This window comes from Symsagittifera roscoffensis, chromosome 6 (assembly GCF_963678635.1).
Source record: "Symsagittifera roscoffensis chromosome 6, txSymRosc1.1, whole genome shotgun sequence".
NCBI lineage: Eukaryota > Metazoa > Xenacoelomorpha > Acoela > Convolutidae > Symsagittifera > Symsagittifera roscoffensis.
This window is the reverse complement of record NC_087067.1, coordinates 32,871,868-32,888,766: the sequence shown is the minus strand read 5'-3', so window position 1 is coordinate 32,888,766 and position 16,899 is coordinate 32,871,868. Positions and strand designations below refer to the sequence as shown.

General features: G+C 38.8%; 8 non-coding genes across 8 annotated transcripts; all 8 read right to left on the bottom strand.

Annotated features, from left to right (window-relative positions):
• Positions 1–409: 409 nt before the first annotated feature.
• Positions 410–600, bottom strand: LOC134849583 (U2 spliceosomal RNA). The gene has a single exon (XR_010163599.1). It is a non-coding gene; the product is annotated as a U2 spliceosomal RNA (small nuclear RNA).
• A 1,248-nt stretch (positions 601–1,848) lies between these two features.
• LOC134849573 (U2 spliceosomal RNA) lies at positions 1,849–2,039 on the bottom strand. Its single transcript, XR_010163589.1, has one exon. It is a non-coding gene; the product is annotated as a U2 spliceosomal RNA (small nuclear RNA).
• A 1,251-nt stretch (positions 2,040–3,290) lies between these two features.
• Positions 3,291–3,481, bottom strand: LOC134849351 (U2 spliceosomal RNA). The gene has a single exon (XR_010163374.1). It is a non-coding gene; the product is annotated as a U2 spliceosomal RNA (small nuclear RNA).
• A 6,843-nt stretch (positions 3,482–10,324) lies between these two features.
• LOC134849603 (U2 spliceosomal RNA) lies at positions 10,325–10,515 on the bottom strand. The gene has a single exon (XR_010163618.1). It is a non-coding gene; the product is annotated as a U2 spliceosomal RNA (small nuclear RNA).
• A 1,249-nt stretch (positions 10,516–11,764) lies between these two features.
• LOC134849350 (U2 spliceosomal RNA) lies at positions 11,765–11,955 on the bottom strand. Its single transcript, XR_010163373.1, has one exon. It is a non-coding gene; the product is annotated as a U2 spliceosomal RNA (small nuclear RNA).
• A 1,252-nt stretch (positions 11,956–13,207) lies between these two features.
• LOC134849349 (U2 spliceosomal RNA) lies at positions 13,208–13,398 on the bottom strand. The gene has a single exon (XR_010163372.1). It is a non-coding gene; the product is annotated as a U2 spliceosomal RNA (small nuclear RNA).
• A 1,249-nt stretch (positions 13,399–14,647) lies between these two features.
• On the bottom strand, positions 14,648–14,838 carry LOC134849439 (U2 spliceosomal RNA). Its single transcript, XR_010163457.1, has one exon. It is a non-coding gene; the product is annotated as a U2 spliceosomal RNA (small nuclear RNA).
• A 1,246-nt stretch (positions 14,839–16,084) lies between these two features.
• LOC134849646 (U2 spliceosomal RNA) lies at positions 16,085–16,275 on the bottom strand. Its single transcript, XR_010163660.1, has one exon. It is a non-coding gene; the product is annotated as a U2 spliceosomal RNA (small nuclear RNA).
• Between the last annotated feature and the right edge of the window lie 624 nt (positions 16,276–16,899).

Genomic DNA, 16,899 nt, shown 5'->3' with positions numbered 1-16,899 from the left:
CAAAATTTCAACTGATGATTACTCCACGAACACTGAAGCTAAAGAAGTCGTTTTGGGCTCGTTGGAATTGTTCTGAGTCCAAAAATGTGATACGATATTGAAAAAATAAAATTTAGACAGAAAAGAACAAAAATTTTGAAATTTTCGTTTTTTGCACCACGCTCGATTAGGCTTAACTTTTTGGCATCACCGAGCTTTCAAGAACTCATAACTTTGAACTGGTTCGACCAAATTGGTTCATTTTCTCAGTCCCCCAAGATTTGATGATGGTCTTACGATAGAAATAGAAAAATTGGGAAGTCTTAAGTTTTTTGGGCAAGTTATGGCCGTTCGCGCAATTCACCAGGCTCAATTAGACTCTTCATACTGACATCTTCATTCTATTAAGGTAGTTTGCAGGTTCAGAATTTTCAGGTGGACTGCTCCCGAAGGTAGTGTAAGACCTGGACAATCCGTGAGTCAACTGAAGCAAGCTTCGGTGTTAACTCGGGAAGTAAAATTCAGTTTAATATTGGTGCCAGGCTATGCCCAGCATGCCAGATATTAAGCTGACAAGAACAGATACTACACATGATCTTAGCCAAAAGGCCGAGAAGCGATAGCTAAACCTTTTCCTAATTTTGGTACATGCCTTGAACACAACAATGAAAAAACAGCTCGCATCATAAAAATTTATATTTATCCGACTGGGTTGAGAGCTGGGTTGCTCCCGGACCAATTTATGAAAGGTCAAGGGGGAAAGTTGGAAAGAGGTAGCCATAATGACACTTCGCCCTAACAAAACTCCCCTGCTGGCTAGTAAATCTATCGTAAGAGTACAGTAGACTACGTTATAACCATCTGCGTTTGTGCCGTTACATACGACATGGGCTTAACGATGTGGACAAAGACAGAATCTGCGGTTCTGCCTTAGGCATTTGAGTAATTCCGCTTCCATTTATATCCTGACTAGCATATAACTATGTACATTACTTTTAAAACACTCGCCCTCGCGCGAGAGTAGAAATATGCTCTTATACCATGTAAAATTTTGCACGCTCACGTTATAATTTATGCAATTCAAACAAAATTTGAAAAATTGACAATTTTCAGAGTATTTTTGGCCCAATGAGTTTTATGGCCAAATCGGCTGGTCAAAACCTACGGAGCGTGTACAGGGTGTCTTAGATGACCATCTATGGCATGATAGCCGCTCACTCAACGTTAGTGGCATATGGTCGAATACCAGCCAGGATACTGATAGATGCTTTTAGCCTAATTGTTGTGATAAACTTATTAAATAGGTAAGTTTTCAAATCTATTTGTTAAGTTTCTTTGAATGCACTCTGCGACAGCAGATAGCACCCCATTTTATGAAAAATGCAAGAAAAAAATTGCACTAACTTAAAAGTTAGCTTGTAGGTCGATTTTCTTCCAAAATGGCCGAATTTCAGCTCCCCCCAAAATTTCAACTGATGATTACTCGACGAACACTGAAGCTAAAGAAGTCGTTTTGGGCTCGTTGGAATTGTTCTGAGTCCAAAAATGTGATACGATATTGAAAAAATAAAATTTAGACAGAAAAGAACAAAAATTTTGAAATTTTCGTTTTTTGCACCACGCTCGATTAGGCTTAACTTTTGGCATCACCGAGCTTTCAAGAACTCATAACTTTGAACTGGTTCGACCAAATTGGTTCATTTTCTCAGTCCCCCAAGATTTGACGATGGTCTTACGATAGAAATAGAAAAATTTGGAAGTCTTAAGTTTTTTGGGCAAGTTATGGCCGTTCGCGGAATTCACCAGGCTCAATTAGACTCTTCATACTGACATCTTCATTATATTAAGGTAATTTGCAGGTTCAGAATTTTCAGGTGGACTGCTCCCGATGGTTGTGTAAGACCGGGACAATCCGTGAGTCAACTGAAGCAAGCTTCGGTGTTAACTCGGGAAGTAAAAATCAGTTTAATATTGGTGCCAGGCTATGCCCAGCATGCCAGATATTAAGCTGACAAGAACAGATACTACACAAGATCTTAGCCAAAAGGCCGAGAAGCGATAGCTAAACCTCTTCCTAATTTTGGTACATGCCTTGAACACAACAATGAAAAAACAGCTCGCATCATAAAAATTTATATTTATCCGACTGGGTTGAGAGCTGGGTTGCTCCCGGACCAACTTATGAAAGGTCAAGTGGAAAAATTGAAAAGAGGTAGCCATAATGACACTTCGCCCTAGCAAAACTCCCCTGCTGGCTAGTAAATCTATCGTAAGAGTACAGTAGACTACGTTATAACCATCTGCGTTTGTGCCGTTACATACGACATGGGCTTAACGATGTAGACAAAGACAGAATCTGCGGTTCTGCCTTAGTCATTTGAGTAATTCCGCTTCCATTTATATCCTGACTAGCATATAACTATGTACATTACTTTTAAAACACTCGCCCTTGCGCGAGAGTAGAAATATGCTCTTATACCATGTAAAATTTTGCACGCTCACGTTATAATTTATGCAATTCAAACAAAACTTGAAAATAAAATTGACAATTTTCAGAATTTTTTGGCCCAATGAGTTTTATGGCCAAATCGGCTGGTCAAAACCTACGGAGCGTGTACAGGGTGTCTTAGATGACCATCTATGGCATGATAGCCGCTCACTCAACGTTAGTGGCATATGGTCGAATACCAGCCAGGATACTGATAGATGCTTTTAGCCTAATTGTTGTGATAAACTTATTAAATAGGTAAGTTTTCAAATATATTTGATAAATTTCTTTGAATGCACTCTGCGACAGCAGAGAGCACCTCATTTTATGAAAAATGCAAGAAAAAATTGCACTAACTTAAAAGTTAGCTTTTAGGTCGATTTTCTTCCAAAATGGCCGAATTTCAGCTCTTCCCAAAATTTCAACTGATGATTACTCCACGAACACTGAAGCTAAAGAAGTCATTTTGGGCTCGTTGGAATTGTTCTGAGTCCAAAACTATGATACGATATTGAAAAAATAAAATTTAGACAGAAAAGAACAAAAATTTTGAAATTTTCGTTTTTTGCACCACGCTCGATTAGGCTTAACTTTTTGGCATCACCGAGCTTTCAAGAACTCATAACTTTGAACTGGTTCGACCAAATTGGTTCATTTTCTCAGTCCCCCAAGATTTGACGATGGTCTTACGATAGAAATAGAAAAATTTGGAAGTCTTAAGTTTTTTGGGCAAGTTATGGCCGTTCGCGCAATTCACCAGGCTCAATTAGACTCTTGATACTGACATCTTCACTCTATTAAGATAATTTGCAGGTTCAGAATTTTCAGGTGGACTGCTCCCGATGGTAGTGTAAGACCGGGACAATCCGTGAGTCAACTGAAGCAAGCTTCGGTGTTAACTCGGGAAGTAAAAATCAGTTTAATATTGGTGCCAGGCTATGCCCAGCATGCCAGATATTAAGCTGACAAGAACAGATACTACACATGATCTTAGCCAAAAGGCCGAGAAGCGATAACTAAACCTTTTCCTAATTTTGGTACATGCCTTGAACACAACAATGAAAAAAAAGCTCGCATCATAAAAATTTATATTTATCCGACTGGGTTGAGAGCTGGGTTGCTCCCGGACCAACTTATGAAAGGTCAAGGGGGAAAGTTGAAAAGAGGTAGCCATAATGACACTTCGCCCTAACAAAACTCCCCTGCTGGCTAGTAAATCTATCGTAAGAGTACAGTAGACTACGTTATAACCATCTGCGTTTGTGCCGTTACATACGACATGGGCTTAACGATGTGGACAAAGACAGAATCTGCGGTTCTGCCTTAGGCATTTGAGTAATTCCGCTTCCATTTATATCCTGACTAGCATATAACTATGTACATTACTTTTAAAACACTGGCCCTCGCGCGAGAGTAGAAATATGCTCTTATACCATGTAAAATTTTGCACGCTCACGTTATAATTTATGCAATTCAAACAAAATTTGAAAAATTGACAATTTTCAGAATTTTTTTGGCCCAATGAGTTTTATGGCCAAATCGGCTGGTCAAAACCTACGGAGCGTGTACAGGGTGTCTTAGATGACCATCTATGACATGATAGCCGCTCACTCAACGTTAGTGGCATATGGTCGAATACCAGCCAGGATACTGATAGATGCTTTTAGCCTAATTGTTGTGATAATTTGGCTCGTGATTATATCAAAATTACCTTTTCTTTTGTTACCGAGATTAACTTGAAAATAAATTTGCATTGTTTTCCACGCATTACTTACTTTTGGACATGGCTGATAGCCAGTCGCCTTCTTTCTCTGAAGTTCTCGCTGAGGGCATTGCAAGACCTCATATTAAAGTCACTTCATTCTTAAAAATGACCATCATTCCTCCCTTTACAAAAGTCTAATGCTAGTTTCGAAGCTGCCTCAAAAAAAACCATTGTTGACATCTTGTCCTCCTTTAAACCCCATCATCGAGATCAAATTACCATCTCCAAAGCTTTCTCTACTGTCAAAGAAAAAAGATTACATTCTTTAATCGTTATCGCGCCAACTGAGGCGGAGGACGAGCTGACCATCATGAAGACAGAAGGACTGCAGCTCCTTGACAAAACTATCTTCCCAACGGGTGACCACTTCTGGAGATATGATCCAACCGGGTTTCCAAAGACGGCCATGCTACGCATGAACCAGGTGCCCGGGCTTTGTGACGATGAGGCAGTCCTCGAAGCCCTGCAGCTCCCCCCAATAGTTCATGTGGAGGGAGAAGTTACGCGTCAACGCGAGAAGTGTGGACAGGGGAGCTTCTTCAACGGTAAAGCCTCGGCCATTATCAGAATCCCCAATGAGAGCGCTGAAACTGACCTGAGGCAGTGGTCGTTCAACGCTGTCAAAACTCGGCCATTCAAATGGCTCGATCTACCCTTCAACGCGCATGTCCCGTCAATTCATTCCTGCAATCTATGCAAGGAAGAGAAAAAGCCTTATATTGGTCATGATGATTCCTGGTGTCGGATCAGGAGACAACAACCACCAGAGGTCAACCAGACGACATCTGATTTGGCCACAAGCAATTCTGCTGATGGGACTCCGGCCTCTGAGGGCCGAATGGATGAGGAGGACTGGCATGTGATGAAGGCGCGCAGTAGCCTCAGAAGGAGTGGGGCGTTCAGCCGCCAGAAATCACAGAGACGACACAGCAGCCCAGACGCGGAGAAGCAGACTCCATCAAAACTGCAAAAAAAGAGAACAACAGGTATCGAGTCTAAAAACTTCTCATACATAAACTCTTTCATAATGATGTGCTTTAAATTTCTAAAGAGCAGCGGTTTCACTGAGAAGCTGAAACCTCTAGGCATCCTTGTTCCAATAAGAAAGCCAGAACGTGGGAAAACGTCGCATAAACACTACATTTTAGGTCTAAAATTTAAAAAACTAGACGCTCTAACCTCTAAAAAAACAGTCTTTTTCGTTAATAGAAGTCTGAGCTTTAAACTCCAGACAGGCAGTTTGCATAGTTCAATACTATTGTCTACATTTTTTACCATTAATTGGAATTTTAACACAATTTTTGAAAGTCAAAATGCTTTGACCTTTAAAATTTTTGTCTCATGCAACGTTTGCTGCAAGAGGTGTGTCAATCTCCTCAGCAAAGCCTATTCAGACCTTGGTGGTCTAGTCAATTGTTTGACTGAACACCGGAGAGACGAGAAAGTTTTCTTGGCGATGGGTAATGCAAGACATCACTTACTGGTACATTTAACCTTGACTTACATCGTAATAACGGCTAAGACGAAATTAGTAACTTTGCATGCGATTTGCATAGGAAAAACTTATAACTTAGTCAAGACGTGCCTGTTTTCAGAACGTCCTAGAGGTTATAAGGACCACATCAGTATGAATTGCATCTTTATTGACCTCAGCAAGCCAAATTTTGAAAGAAAAGTACGACATGACTACGTTATAGCATTTCCAGAATCAAAACTGTATGTATTAAGCTTAAAAGAAAACGCCATCTTGATCAATTTTAAACTGTATAATTCATTCCAAACATGCAAACAGTGTAAGTTAGAAATTTTGAACTTTTTCTCAACCGAAAACTGGAATTTTCAGAGATTTTACCAAATCCGAAAATTTTCGGCTTTGACAAAGTCAGAATCTGGCAGTATTTACTGCTCTATTTGCATCAATCCCCACAGTAAGGACTTTTCAGTCGTTACTGCCCTAGCTCGAAAGCATGATAGGCAACGGGGAGATACGTTGATTTTGGTGGTGGTGATATTAAAACCCCATCAGGTCTTTACTCATAGAACCCCGAATAACATTATGAAACCGGCTATCTTTAACTATTCAAATTCGCATGCAAAATTTTTTCCAACAGACTTATAATCTAGTCATGACGTGCTTTTATACATTAAACTGTAGAGGTCTAGGTCAAACTTCTAGGCATCCTGGTTGACCTGAATAAGCCAAAACATGGGGGGAAATTACATCATGACTACGTTATAGCGTTACAAGAAACAAAATTGTATGTATTAAGCTCAAAGCATAAGGCCATTTTGACCAGCTATAATTTGAATTATCTAATCCAGCCATGCAGCCATAAAAACTCAGGAGGTTTACTTTTATTATTTCCCAATAAATGGAAAATTCAGAATTTTTACCAAAGACACATGGCTTTGGCTCTGAAAGAGTCAGAATCTGGCAGCATTTACTGCTCTATATATATCAATCCCCTCAGCAAGGACTACTCAGTCCTTACTGGCCTAGCTAACAAATTAGCCGAGCAACGGAGAGATACATTGATTTTGGTTGGGGGTGATTTTAACTGCCGATCGAGTTCTGAATTATGCAATCTTGCATTACATCGTAGTGACCGGCGGGTCCAAAGATATCACATAATTTGCAACATTTTCGAATCAATTGGATGCTTTGACCTTTTCAAGGTCTGGAACAAAGTGTATCCCACCCATTTTGACCAAAAATCAAAATCCGAATCGCGTCTAGACTACATTTTTAGCAATAAAATTGACGAAATAACGACCTTGACTACATTATACACAAATTATAGCGACCATAATGCATTACATGCATGTTTTTCAAATTTTCAAGATTGTATGCATGTAAATGGCCAAAGTTACTGGAAATTGAATTATAACGTAGTTAGAGAGCACAATAAGCCTTCAGAACTGGTAGAAACACTCCAGGGGCTGTCTGATGAGTCTCTGAAACTGCCATTATCAGGGACATACGACAAATTTAAAGCCAGACTTCGTGACTGGTTGCGTTTTTTATGCATTAATGGCCATAGACAATTGAATAAAGATATCGCCCCCTACATACAAAGTAGTACGCCTGCAGATATACATTCCATCAATTCAGAGACAACCAGACAGCCCCAGTTGGCCTCTAGACAGGCCAACTGTCCTTACTCTTCTCTCCGAGATGAGATGGACTTGAGGACCAAATTTAAGTCCATTCGTGGATTTTATTTGGACCTCAACCATGGTGATTCGGGTGCGCAATCACTGCTAAGTTACTTCAAAGTTAATAAAAGTATTAAGCAAATAAAGCTGAAAAGTGGTGAAATTTCCAATGACATTGATGAAATTTTGAATGAATTCTCGAGCTTTTACTCCAATATTTACTTTAAAAAAACGGTTGCTGACGCCAACTACGCACCCAGGGAGGAGCTTTTGAATGTTTTTAAGCTGCGGAATTCAAAACGAATAAAGAAAATTACCAAAATGTTTAACAATTCGCCAATAGGTGAAGAGGAAGTGAAGCAAGCTATAAATAAATTAAATAAAAATAGCGCACTTGGATCTGATGGTCTTACTTCAGACTTGTATAAAAGCCACTCAAATTTTTTCGCTCCGTTGCTCGCTGATTTATTTAACTCGATGTGCTACAATAAAGCGGCACCTAGGTCATTTCTCATTTCAATAATAAAACTCATCCCAAAAATTGAAAACAGTTTAAATGTGGACGAATTCCGACCAATAAGCCTCCTTAACACTGATCTCAAAATTCTTTCCCATGTTCTGGCATCTCGTTTAAGAGACCCTTTAAATAATCTAATACGCAAACATCAACTTGCTTATTTGCCAAAGCGCAGTATTCATACAGCCATAATTAGGGCTAGATTAGCTCAAGAAAAACTCGGAAAATCTAATTGTGTGGTAGCCATCGATTTCAGTAAGGCTTTTGACCGTATGGACCGTGATTACATTTTGAACGTTTTAACAGCCATAGGCTGTCCAGAAATCATAACTTCTTTGATATCCATCATATATACTGATACCAAAGCGATGATAGAAATAGGTGGCTACCTATCACGATCAATTAGAGTCGACAATGGTATTCAACAAGGATGCCCTCTTTCGGCGCTTTTGTTCATTTTAGGAATGGAACCTTTACTCCAAGCCATACGCTATAATAATTCTATCAAATCCAACCAAGCACTTAAAATTGTGGCCTACGCCGATGATATTAGTGTTTTCATTAAACGCGCTTGTATCGGAAATTTACTTGATGAAATCAATAAGTTCAATTTGGTATCAAAACTTGCTATAAATGTAGATAAAACCAAAATTCTGAGTTTAGGTTTCGTGCCTAAACAGTTGAAGAAAGTATCAGCCCTTAAATTATTAGGCATACGCTTAAGCTTGAATGATTCATTGAAAATTAAAACCAAGATATTGGAAGATACGATTAATAATTCAGCTAAATTCAGCTTAAAATGTATGACTCTCCGGGCGCGAAGCCTGAATATTGAGACTTTTGTGACCTCAAGACTCGTATATGTGATGAGGCACTTGGAGTTGACAAAAACTTTCATTGATAGGTTAGAAATGAAACTGATTAACAGTGTATGGCTTGGAGGAAAACATTCAATCAACAAGCAGATCTTATACCTTCCATTCAATAATGGAGGCACAGGCTTCAAAAATTTAAATTTTTATATTGCGGCTGCAAAAATTTTCGACATGGTATCCCTACTTAATACCTTGGGTAGCAACAAAGAAGTGATCTACTTCAAAAAATCTAAGATTTTCAGATCCTTCAAAAATTTCTTAATTAAAAAAACATTTTCATTCTCGAGTTTGCTCGAGATAGTTTTCAGCTAGTTCAAAATGGAAAAGTAATTGATCCTATGAAGATGAACATATCTAGTCTTTATGCAGAGTTGATGCTTCCAAATTATAAAACGAAGGTTATAGCTAGAAAAATTGCGAGTTTCTACCCGGATCTTAATCTATCAGACAAATCTTTGATTTTTCAATTCCTAACCAAAATATGGAAACATAAAAAGTTCACCCCTCTAGATAAAAACATTATCTACTTATTTTTCTTAAACAGTTATCTGGATAAGCCCAGGAAATGGATTAAAAATTTGGTGGACCACCCCCTTTGTTACTCTTGTGAAAGAGAGTTCGAAACCATGCAACATTTGTTTTTTGCTTGTGAAAACTGCTCTACTTTTAAAGAAAAACTTAAATTCAGTTCAAACAAAGATCTGCTTGTTGAAGAAAATGTAATAGGCATGAAATACATTGTAGCTAAGCTGATATCATCATGGTGTCAAGATACATCTGAATATCTCAAAAAACTTGGTTCCATTCCATAAAATGATTATCTTCATGGTGTATTATATTACATTTGATGTCGTATTTTTTTTCTGCTAACTGTAACTAAATATGTGTAACTAATTGCTTTCCTTTTTTGTAATTTGTAATTACAATCGTTAATAAATTATTTGAAAGCCTAATTGTTGTGATAAACTTATTAAATAGGTAAGTTTTCAAATCTATTTGATAAGTTTCTTTGAATGCACTCTGCGACAGCAGAGAGCACCCCATTTTATAAAAAATGCAAGAAAAAAATTGCACTAACTTAAAAGTTAGCTTTTAGGTCGATTTTCTTCCAAAATGGCCGAATTTCAGCTCCCCCCAAAATTTCAACTGATGATTACTCCACGAACACTGAAGCTAAAGAAGTCGTTTTGGGCTCGTTGGAATTGTTCTGAGTCCAAAAATGTGATACGATATTGAAAAAATAAAATTTAGACAGAAAAGAACAAAAATTTTGAAATTTTCCTTTTTTGCACCACGCTCGATTAGGCTTAACTTTTTGGCATCACCGAGCTTTCAAGAACTCATAACTTTGAACTGGTTCGACCAAATTGGTTCATTTTCTCAGTCCCCCAAGATTTGATGATGGTCTTACGATAGAAATAGAAAAATTTGGAAAACTTAAGTTTTTTGGGCAAGTTATGGCCGTTCGCGCAATTCACCAGGCTCAATTAGACTCTTCATACTGACATCTTCATTCTATTAAGGTAATTTGCAGGTTCAGAATTTTCAGGTGGACTGCTCCCGATGGTAGTGTAAGACCGGGACAATCCGTGAGTCAACTGAAGCAAGCTTCGGTGTTAACTCGGGAAGTAAAAATCAGTTTAATATTGGTGCCAGGCTATGCCCAGCATGCCAGATATTAAGCTGACAAGAACAGATACTACACATGATTTTAGCCAAAAGGCCGAGAAGCGATAGCTAAACCGTTTTCTAATTTTGGTAGATGCCTTGAACACAACAATGAAAAAACAGCTCGCATCATAAAAATTTATATTTATCCGACTGGGTTGAGAGCTGGGTTGCTCCCGGACCAACTTATGAAAGGTCAAGGGGGAAAGTTGAAAAGAGGTAGCCATAATGACACTTCGCCCTAACAAAACTTCCCTGCTGGCTAGTAAATCTATCGTAAGAGTACAGTAGACTACGTTATAACCATCTGCGTTTGTGCCGTTACATACGACATGGGCTTAACGATGTGGACAAAGACAGAATCTGCGGTTCTGCCTTAGGCATTTGAGTAATTCCGCTTCCATTTATATCCTGACTAGCATATAACTATGTACATTACTTTTAAAACACTCGCCCTCGCGCGAGAGTAGAAATATGCTCTTATACCATGTAAAATTTTGCACGCTCACGTTATAATTTATGCAATTCAAACAAAATTTGAAAAATTGACAATTTTCAGAATATTTTTGGCCCAATGAGTTTTATGGCCAAATCGGCTGGTCAAAACCTACGGAGCGTGTACAGGGTGTCTTAGATGACCATCTATGGCATGATAGCCGCTCACTCAACGTTAGTGGCATATGGTCGAATACCAGCCAGGATACTGATAGATGCTTTTAGCCTAATTGTTGTGATAAACTTATTAAATAGGTAAGTTTTCAAATCTATTTGATAAGTTTCTTTGAATGCACTCTGCGACAGCAGATAGCACCCCATTTTATGAAAAATGCAAGAAAAAAATTGCACTAACTTAAAAGTTAGCTTTTAGGTCGATTTTCTTCCAAAATGGCCGAATTTCAGCTCCCCCCAAAATTTCAACTGATGATTACTCGACGAACACTGAAGCTAAAGAAGTCGTTTTGGGCTCGTTGGAATTGTTCTGAGTCCAAAAATGTGATACGATATTGAAAAAATAAAATTTAGACAGAAAAGAACAAAAATTTGGAAATTTTCGTTTTTTGCACCACGCTCGATTAGGCTTAACTTTTTGGCATCACCGAGCTTTCAAGAACTCATAACTTTGAACTGGTTCGACCAAGTTGGTTCATTTTCTCAGTCCCCCAAGATTTGACGATGGTCTTACGATAGAAATAGAAAAATTTGGAAGTCTTAAGTTTTTTGGGCAAGTTATGGCCGTTCGCGCAATTCACCAGGCTCAATTAGACTCTTCATACTGACATCTTCATTATATTAAGGTAATTTGCAGGTTCAGAATTTTCAGGTGGACTGCTCCCGATGGTAGTGTAAGACCGGGACAATCCGTGAGTCAACTGAAGCAAGCTTCGGTGTTAACTCGGGAAGTAAAAATCAGTTTAATATTGGTGCCAGGCTATGCCCAGCATGCCAGATATTAAGCTGACAAGAACAGATACTACACATGATCTTAGCCAAAAGGCCGAGAAGCGATAGCTAAACCTTTTCCTAATTTTGGTACATGCCTTGAACACAACAATGAAAAAACAGCTCGCATCAGAAAAATTTATATTTATCCGACTGGGTTGAGAGCTGGGTTGCTCCCGGACCAACTTATGAAAGGTCAAGGGGGAAAGTTGAAAAGAGGTAGCCATAATGACACTTTGCCCTAGCAAAACTCCCCTGCTGGCTAGTAAATCTATCGTAAGAGTACATTAGACTACGTTATAACCATCTGCGTTTGTGCCGTTACATACGACATGGGCTTAACGATGTAGACAAAGACAGAATCTGCGGTTCTGCCTTAGGCATTTGAGTAATTCCGCTTCCATTTATATCCTGACTAGCATATAACTATGTACATTACTTTTAAAACACTCGCCCTTGCGCGAGAGTAGAAATATGCTCTTATACCATGTAAAATTTTGCACGCTCACGTTATAATTTATGCAATTCAAACAAAATTTGAAAATAAAATTGACAATTTTCAGAATTTTTTTGGCCCAATGAGTTTTATGGCCAAATCGGCTGGTCAAAACCTACGGAGCGTGTACAGGGTGTCTTTGATGACCATCTATGGCATGATAGCCGCTCACTCAACGTTAGTGGCATATGGTCGAATACCAGCCAGGATACTGATAGATGCTTTTAGCCTAATTGTTGTGATAAACTTATTAAATAGGTAAAATTTCAAATCTATTTGATAAGTTTCTTTGAATGCACTCTGCGACAGCAGAGAGCACCTCATTTTATGAAAAAAGCAAGAAAAAAATTGCACTAATTTAAAAGTTAGCTTTTAGGTCGATTTTCTTCCAAAATGGCCGAATTTCAGCTCCCCCCAAAATTTCAACTGATGATTACTCCACGAACACTGAAGCTAAAGAAGTCATTTTGGGCTCGTTGGAATTGTTCTGAGTCCAAAATTGTGATACAATATTGAAAAAATAAAATTTAGACAGAAAAGAACAAAAATTTTGAAATTTTCGTTTTTTGCACCACGCTCGATTAGGCTTAACTTTTTGGCATCACCGAGCTTTCAAGAACTCATAACTTTGAACTGGTTCGACGAAATTGGTTCATTTTCTCAGTCCCCCAAGATTTGACGATGGTCTTACGATAGAAATAGCAAAATTTGGAACTGTTAAGTTTTTTGGGCAAGTTATGGCCGTTCGCGCAATTCACCAGTCTCAATTAGACTCATCATACTGACATCTTCACTCTATTAAGGTAATTTGCAGGTTCAGCTTTTCAGGTGGACTGCTCCCGATGGTAGTGTAAGACCGGGACAATCCGTGAGTCAACTGAAGCAAGCTTCGGTGTTAACTCGGGAAGTAAAAATCAGTTTAATATTGGTGCCAGGCTATGCCCAGCATGCCAGATATTAAGCTGACAAGAACAGATACTACACATGATCTTAGCCAAAAGGCCGAGAAGCGATAACTAAACCTTTTCCTAATTTTGGTACATGCCTTGAACACAACAATGAAAAAACAGCTCGCATCATAAAAATTTATATTTATCCGACTGGGTTGAGAGCTGGGTTGCTCCCGGACCAACTTATGAAAGGTCAAGGGGGAAAGTTGAAAAGAGGTAGCCATAACGACACTTCGCCCTAACAAAACTCCCCTGCTGGCTAGTAAATCTATCGTAAGAGTACAGTAGACTACATTATAACCATCTGCGTTTGTGCCGTTACATACGACATGGGCTTAACGATGTGGACAAAGACAGAATCTGCGGTTCTGCCTTAGGCATTTGAGTAATTCCGCTTCCATTTATATCCTGACTAGCATATAACTATGTACATTACTTTTAAAACACTCGCCCTCGCGCGAGAGTAGAAATATGCTCTTATACCATGTAAAATTTTGCACGCTCACGTTATAATTTATGCAATTCAAACAAAGTTTGAAAAATTGACAATTTTTAGAATTTTTTTGGCCCAATAAGTTTTATGGCCAAATCGGCTGGTCAAAACCTACGGAGCGTGTACAAGGTGTCTTAGATGACCATTTATGGCGTGATAGCCGCTCACTCAACGTTAGTGGCATATGGTCGAATACCAGCCAGGATACTGATAGATGCTTTTATCCTAATTGTTGTGATAAACTTATTAAATAGGTAAGTTTTCAAATCTATTTGATAAGTTTCTTTGAATGCACTCTGCGACAGCAGAGAGCACCCCATTTTATGAAAAATGCAAGAAAAAAATTGCACCAACTTAAAAGTTAGCTTTTAGGTCGATTTTCTTCCAAAATGGCCGAATTTCAGCTCCCCCCAAAATTTCAACTGATGATTACTCCACGAAAACTGAAGCTAAAGAAGTCGTTTTGGGATCGTTGGAGTTTTTCTGAGTCCAAAATTGTGATACGATATTGAAAAAATAAAATTTAGACAGAAAAGAACAAAAATTTTGAAATTTTCGTTTTTTGCACCACGCTCGATTAGGCTTAACTATTTGGCATCACCGAGCTTTCAAGAACTCATAACTTTGAACTGGTTCAACGAAATTGGTTCATTTTCTCAGTCCCCCAAGATTTGACGATGGTCTTACGATAGAAATAGAAAAATTTGGAAGTCTTAAGTTTTTTGGGCAAGTTATGGCCGTTCGCGCAATTCACCAGGCTCAATTAGACTCTTCATACTGACATCTTCACTCTATTAAGGTAATTTGCAGGTTCAGAATTTTCAGGAGGACTGCTCCCGATGGTAGTGTAAGACCGGGACAATCCGTGAGTCAACTGAAGCAAGCTTCGGTGTTAACTCGGGAAGTAAAAATCAGTTTAATATTGGTGCCAGGCTATGCCCAGCATGCCAGATATTAAGCTGACAAGAACAGATACTACACATGATCTTAGCCAAAAGGCCGAGAAGCGATAGCTAAACCTTTTCCTAATTTTGGTACATGCCTTGAACACAACAATGAAAAAACAGCTCGCATCGTAAAAATTTATATTTATCCGACTGGGTTGAGATCTGGGTTGCTCCCGGACCAACTTATGAAAGGTCAAGGGGGAAAGTTGAAAAGAGGTAGCCATAATGACACTTCTCCTAACAAAACTCCCCTGCTGGCTAGTAAATCTATCGTAAGAGTACAGTAGACTACGTTATAACCATCTGCGTTTGTGCCGTTACATACGACATGGGCTTAACGATGTGGACAAAGACAGAATCTGCGGTTCTGCCTTAGGCATTGGAGTAATTCCGCTTCCATTTATATCCTGACTAGCATATAACTATGTACATTACTTTTAAAACACTCGCCTTCGCGCGAGAGTAGAAATATGCTCTTATACCATGTAAAATTTTGCACGCTCACGTTATAATTTATGCAATTCAAACAAAATTTGAAAAATTGACAATTTTCAGAATATTTTTGGCCCAATGAGTTTTATGGCCAAATCGGCTGGTCAAAACCTACGGAGCGTGTACAGGGTGTCTTAGATGACCATCTATGGCATGATAGCCGCTCACTCAACATTAGTGGCATATGGTCGAATACCAGCCAGGATACTGATAGATGCTTTTAGCCTAATTGTTGTGATAAACTTATTAAATAGGTAAGTTTTCAAATCTATTTGATAAGTTTCTTTGAATGCACTCTGCGACAGCAGAGAGCACCCCATTTTATGAAAAATGCAAGAAAAAAATGCACTAACTAAAAAGTTAGCTTTTAGGTCGATTTTCTTCCAAAATGGCCGAATTTCAGCTCCCCCCAAAATTTCAACTGATGATTACTCCACGAACACTGAAGCTAAAGAAGTCGTTTTGAGCTCGTTGGAATTGTTCTGAGTCCAAAATTGTGATACGATATTGAAAAAATAAAATTTAGACAGAAAAGAACAAAAATTTTGAAATTTTCGTTTTTTGCACCACGCTCGATTAGGCTTAACTTTTTGGCATCACCGAGCTTTCAAGAACTCATAACTTTGAACTGGTTCGACAAAATTGGTTCATTTTCTCAGTCCCCCAAGATTTGACGATGGTCTTACGATAGAAATAGCAAAATTTGGAAAACTTAAGTTTTTTGGGCAAGTTATGGCCGTTCGCGCAATTCACCAGTCTCAATTAGACTCTTCATACTGACATCTTCACTCTATTAGGTAATTTGCAGGTTCAGAATTTTCAGGTGGACTGCTCCCGATGGTAGTGTAAGACCGGGACAATCCGTGAGTCAACTGAAGCAAGCTTCGGTGTTAACTCGGGAAGTATAAATCAGTTTAATATTGGTGCCAGGCTATGCCCAGCAGGCCAGATATTAAGCTGACAAGAACAGATACTACACATGATCTTAGCCAAAAGGCCGAGAAGCGATAACTAAACCTTTTCCTAATTTTGGTACATGCCTTGAACACAACAATGAAAAAACAGCTCGCATCATAAAAATTTATATTTCCGACTGGGTTGAGAGCTGGGTTGCTCCCGGACCAACTTATGAAAGGTCAAAGGGGAAAGTTGAAAAGAGGTAGCCATAACGACACTTCGCCCTAACAAAACTCCCCTGCTGGCTAGTAAATCTATCGTAAGAGTACAGTAGACTACATTATAACCATCTGCGTTTGTGCCGTTACATACGACATGGGCTTAACGATGTGGACAAAGACAGAATCTGCGGTTCTGCCTTAGGCATTTGGGTAATTCCGCTTCCATTTATATCCTGACTAGCATATAACTATGTACATTACTTTTAAAACACTCGCCCTCGCGCGAGAAAAGAAATATGCTCTTATACCATGTAAAATTTTGCACGCTCACGTTATAATTTATGCAATTCAAACAAAATTTGAAAAATTGACAATTTTCAGAATTTTTTTGGCCCAATAAGTTTTATGGCCAAATCGGCCGGTCAAAACCTACGGAGCGTGTACAACGTGTCTTAGATGACCATTTATGGCGTGATAGCCGCTCACTCAACGTTAGTGGCATATGGTCGAATACC